Raw genomic sequence first — 6,588 nt, forward strand, 5'->3', positions numbered from 1 at the left:
TGGACCATACATCAGTATTATTTCCAATAAGTCAGTGGCTCGCTCCATTGTTTCGGAGAACGGAGTCTTAGTCATCTTGCCCATGAGGCATGGTTCGCAAGCATCAAAATGATTCATAATCAAGTGATTCCAAAAGCCCATCAGCATGGAGTTACTTCATGCGCTTTACACCAATATGACCTAAACGGCAGTGCACAAATAAGTTGCACTATCATTATTAACTTTGCATCTTTTGGCTTCAATATTATTAGAATATGTGTATCACTACTGATCGAGAATCCAACAAACCATTTTCATTGTGTATGACCATAGCAGTTTTATTCATGTAAATAGAATAACAATTATCTCTAACTAAATGGAATAACCCGTATTGCAATAACATGATCAAATATTCATGCTCAACGCAAACACAAATAACATTATTTAGGTTTAACACTAAATCCCGAAAGCATAGGAGTGTGCGATGATGATCATATCAATCTTGGAACCACTTCAACACACATCGTCACTTCACCCTTAACTAGTCTCTGTTCATCTGCAACTCCCGTTTCGAGTTACTAATCACAGCACTGAACTAGTATCAAATACTGAGGGGTTGCTATATACCTTTGTTCACTTTGCCATCCTTCTTATCCGCCAAATACTTGGGGCAGTTTTGCTTCCAGTGACCAGTCCCTTTGAAGTAGAAACACTTAGTCTCAGACTTAGGTCTAGACTTGGGCTTCTTCACTTGAGCAGCAACTTGCTTGCCGTTCTTCTTGAAGTTCCCCTTCTTCCCTTTGCCCTTTTTCTTGAAACTAGTGGTCTTGTCAACCATCAACACTTGATGCTCTTTCTTGATTTCTACCTTCATCGATTTCATCATCACTGAAAAGCTCGGGAATCGTTTTCGTCATCCCTTGCATACTATAGTTCATCACGAAGTTCTACTAACTTGGTGATGGTGACTAGAGAATTCTATCAATCACTATTTTATCTGGAAGATTAACTCCCACTTGATTCAAGCGATTGTAGTACCCAGACAATCTAAGCACATGCTCACTGCTTGAGCTATTCTCCTCCATCTTTTAGCTATAGAACTTGTTGGAGACTTCATATCTCTCAACTCGGGTATTTGCTTGAAATATTAACTTCAACTCCTGGAACATCTCATATGGTCCATGACGTTCAAAACGTCTTTGAAGTCCCGATTCTAAGCGTTAAGCATGGTGCACTAAACTATCAAGTAGTCATCATATTGAGCTAGCCAAACGTTCATAACGTCTGCATCTGCTCCTGCAATAGGTCTGTCACCTAGCGTGCATCAAGGACATAATTCTTCTGTGCAGCAATGAGGATAAATCCTCAGATCACGGATCCAATCCACATCATTGCTACTAACATCTTTCAACTTTGCTTTCTCAAGGAACGCATTAAAATTCAACGGAACAACAGGACGAGCCATCTATCTACAATCAACATAAACAAGCAAGACACTATCAGGTACTAAGTTCATGATAAGTTTAAGTTCAATCAATCAAATTACTTAAGAACTCCCACTTAGATAGACATCCCTCTAATCTTCTAAGTGATTACGTGATCCAAAATCAACTAAACCATAACCGATCATCACGTGAGATGGAGTAGTTTTCAATGGTGAACATCACTATGTTGATCATATCTACTATATGATTCACGCTCGACCTTTCGGTCTCCAGTGTTCCGAGGCCATATCTGCATATGCTAGGCTCGTCAAGTTTAACCTGAGTATTCTGCGTGTGCAAAACTGGCTTGCACCCGTTGTAGATGGACGTAGAGCTTATCACACCCGATCATCACGTGGTGTCTCAGCACGAAGAACTTTCGCAATGGTGCATACTCAGGGAGAACACTTTTATCTTGAAATTTAGTGAGAGATCATGTTATAATGCTACTGTCAAACAAAGAAAGATAAGATGCATAAAAGATAAACATCACATGCAATCAATATAAGTGACATGATATGGCCATCATCATCTTGTGCTTGTGATGTCCATCTCCGAAGCACCGTCATGATCACCATCGTCACCGACGCGACACCTTGATCTCCATCGTAGCATCGTTGTCGTCTTGCAAACTTATGCTTCTATGACTATCGCTACTGCTTAGTGATAAAGTAAAGCATTACAGGGCGATTGCATTGCATACAATAAAGAGACAACCATATGGCTCCTGCCACTTGCCGATAACTCGGTTACAAAACATGATCATCTCATACAATAAAATTCAGCATCATGCCTTGACCATATCACATCACAACATGCCCTGCAAAAACAAGTTAGACGTCCTCTACTTTGTTTTTGCAAGTTTTACGTGGCTGCTACGGGCTGAGCAAGAACCGTTCTTACCAACGCATCAAAACCACAATGATAGTTCGTCAAGTTAGTGTTGTTTTAACCTTCTCAAGGACCGGGCGTAGCCACACTTGGTTCAACTAAAGTTGGAGAAAATGACACCCGGCAACCACTTATGTGCAAAGCACGTCGGTAGAACCAGTCTCGCGTAAGCGTACGCGTAATGTCGGTCCGGGCCGCTTCATCCAAAAATACCGCCGAACCAAAGTATGACGTGCTGGTAAGCAGTATGACATTTATCGTCCACAACTCACTTGTGTTCTACTCATGCATATAACATCTACGCATGAAACCTGGCTCGGATTCCACTGTTGGGGAACGTAGTAATTTAAAAAACTTTCCTACGCACACGCAGGATCATGGTGATGCATAGCAACGAGAGGGGAGAGTGTTGTCTACGTACCCTCATAGACCGTAAGCGGAAGCGTTTATCAACGCGGTTGATGTAGCCATACACCTTCATGATCCATCCCGATCAAGTACCGAACGTACGGCACCTCCGCGTTCAGCACACGTTCAACTCGATGACGTCCTCTCCTTCTTGATCCAGCAAGAGGGGCGAAGTAGTATATGAGTTCCCGCAGCATGACGGCGTGGTGACGGTGTTGGTGAATAACAATCTCTGCAGGGCTTCGCCTAAGCACTACGAAAACTATGATGCAGGACAAACTAGAGGGGACGGGGTAGCCGGCACACGGCATGGTGTTTCTTAATGTGTCTTTGGTGCTAGCCCTGTCCCTCTATTTATATGTTGAGCCCTCGGGTCGAAACTAGGAGCAAAAGCCTCCTCAAAGTCGGTTTTGCCCCAAAGGCAAGAGTCCCACTCGGACTCCAGGACCAAACGCCACAATCCTTGGCGTCTGGCCCTGACGGCATGGGCCTCGACGTCTAGCCCAGGGCCAAAAGCCAGGGCCTCCGGCATTTGGCCCCCTGTCCTCTGCAAAACTCCTTTTGTATCGACTTATAGCCCCATGGGCCTGACCCCTTGGCCTAACCATATCATCCAATATATGAATCTTTACCTTCAGACCATTTCGGAGCTCCTCGTCATGTCCATGATCTCATCCGGGACTCCGAACAACATTCAGTTACCAACATACATAACTCATAAATACTATATCATCAACGAACGTTAAGCGTGCGGACCCTACAGGTTCGAGAACTATGTAGACATGACCGAGAAACTTCTATGGTCAATAACCAATAGCGGAACCTGGATTCCCATATTGGCTCCTACATATTCTACGAATATGTTTATCGGTCGAACCGCATAACAACATACGTTGTTCCCTTTGTCATCGGTATGTTACTTGCCCGAGATTCGATCGTCGGTGTCTTAATACCTAGTTTAGTCTCATTATTGGCAAGTCTCTTTACTCGTTCTGTAATACATCATCCCGCAGCTAACTCATTAGTTACAATGCTTGCAAGGATTATAGTGATGTGCATTACCGAGTGGGCCCAGAGATACCTCTCCGATAATCAGAGTGACAAATTCTAATCTGGAAATATGCCAACCCAACAAGTACCTTCGGAGACACCTGTAGAGAACATTTATAATCACCAAGTTACGTTGTGACGTTTGGTAGCACACAAAGTGTTCCTTCGGTAAACGGGAGTTGCATAATCTCATAGTCATAGGAACATGTATAAGTCATGAAGAAAGCAATAGCAACATACTAAACGATCAAATGCTAAGCTAATGGAATGGGTCAAGTCAATCACATCATTCTCCTTATGATGCGATCCCGTTAATCAAATGACAACTCATGTCTATGGTTAGGAAACATAACCTTCTTTGATCAACGAGCTAGTCAAGTAGAGGCATACTAGTGATACTATGTTTGTCTATGCATTCACAGATGTATCATGTTTCCGGTTAATACAATTCTAGCATGAATAATAAACATTTATCATGATGAAAGGAAATAAATAATAACTTTATTATTGCCTCTAGGGCATATTTCCTTCAAGTGACACTCTGTTTGTCTATGTATTCACACATGTATTATGTTTCCGGTTAATACAATTCTAGCATGAATAATAAACATTTATCATGATATAAGGAAATAATTAATAACTTTATTATTGCCTATAGGGCATATTTCCTTCAGGCGGAGCTAGGATGCATCGGAGGGGTGGTCGTGCCGGGGTACATCACTTGCCCAATCTTGTATTGGCTGATAGCGCCGGCGTTCGTGGACACTGTATCCTTCATGAAGGCTCTGTCGTGGTGTCCTTACTCCTTCGAGTTGCGTCGAGTGAAAACTCGATCTTTCAGATCGGATGATGGCGGCTATCAGTGATCGTTCCCTTCTAGGAGGCACCATCTTGGAGTCCTTGTTCCGTTGTTTCCCGTCTCACCTCTCCTCGGACAAGGTCTCTGTTGGCTCCGAGCGGTTCCGTCCTTGCGCATTTGTAGTGGCTTGGTAGTCGTTGGGGATGGTGCGGCGGTGCTCGGCACCTTTGTATCTTGCCTTGGGTGTGTGTGCCGTGTGCAGTGGTGATGTGAGTTTGTATCGTGATGCTTGTGGATCGGTGTTTTATAAAAAAGCAGGGTGAAAGCCTTTTTTAGTAAAAAAAAATTGCTAAACATTTTTTAATTGAAAAAAACCATAAAATATAAAAAAGTTGGCTACACACAGTTGCCTTTTGTTAGAGACTTGGCTGCATTTTATGGATCAACAATGTTCAAAGGAACTGTTACAGGATCATGTGGCGCAGTAAGCCGGACATGACATCCAAAATTTAAATCTAGAGAGTATTTCGCTAAACTTCAGCTTCATGATCGCTATCTTGTCTATCATAGATGAAGTTGCATTCCTCGAAATTACACAAGCATTGATTGGCTATCGCTCCATGATGCCCGCCTGCTTTATCCGAGATATCCTTTACAACTTTGGCACAATCCAAAGCTATTAGAATCCGCATGACTAGTGGATTATCGGCAATGTCTTGGCTCTTGGGCTGCCCGACACACTAGGTCTTCTAGAGTCGATACATCAATTATGTCACTAAATGCATCTGAAGATGAATCAAGATAGAGGTCGCTTTGGTCTCATCAAATAGCCTCAATAGCTTCCATCGTTTCTTAAACTGTACCATCAACATTGAACTTCGCAAAACCAACCGCTGAGGCAGGATCCAAGGCAAACACTGGGTTCTGGACTGGTTAACCCGCGAGAGCTATGTGTGTCAGACATATTACTCCGACTCGCAGTAGGTGAGCGCAAGATGCTTTGGCCCAATAGCGGTTTCTGGGAGCAGGTTTTGGTGTATTTTCCTTTTTTCCCTTTGGTTTAGTTTTTTTTCTTCTTTTTTATTTTTGGTTTTCTATGGTATTTTCATTTTTCGGTTTTATTTTGTTTTCTTTGTTCTTTTGTCTGTTTTCTGGTTTCTGTTTTCTCTTTTCGGTTCATCGGTTTTTTATTTTTATCTTTACTTTTCCTTTTTCCTTTTCCTACACGCGTCTACCTTTTTCAAGCACAATATAGATTTTGTTTTACATCAGGGATATTTTTATTGATGTTTAGCATTTTTAAATAAGTTATTAACACTTCACCAATATATATGTTTTAATGACTACTTTTTTCATACACACTATATATTGTTTGCCTACATCAGTAATATTTTTATACATGTTTAATATTTTTTAAATAAACTATTAACACTTCCCCAATATATATGTTTAGTTGGCTACTTTTTCATGCACGTTGTACATTTTCTGCATACATCAAGAACATTTTCTGTACATGTTTAAAATTCTCAAATAAATAATTACATTCGAATATATGTTTTGATCTCTATTTTTTCCATGTACGCCTTAGATTTTCATATGCATCAGTAGCATATTTAACATTTTTTAATACATGATTCCATTTTCTCAATATATGTTTTTAATGCTTACTATTTTTCATATACGTTGTACATTTGTCGTACACATCAGGAATATTTTTATACATGTTTAATATTTTTTAAATACTTTCTGTCTTGAGGGTTTTTTAAATACTTTCATACACATCATACTGAGGTAAGCCGAGGCTTACATGGGCTGACGGCCGACCACGTGCAGGTGTCCAAAGATTTACTGGGCCGAGGCCGACTAAATCTACGTTTTTCACACACAAGATTTTTTGTCAACATCAGGAAATTTTTTATTCATGTTTAGCATTTTTAAAATAATTTATTAACACTTCACCAATATATATGTTTTAAT

Source organism: Triticum urartu, chromosome 7 (assembly GCF_003073215.2).
Source record: "Triticum urartu cultivar G1812 chromosome 7, Tu2.1, whole genome shotgun sequence".
Classification (NCBI taxonomy): domain Eukaryota; kingdom Viridiplantae; phylum Streptophyta; class Magnoliopsida; order Poales; family Poaceae; genus Triticum; species Triticum urartu.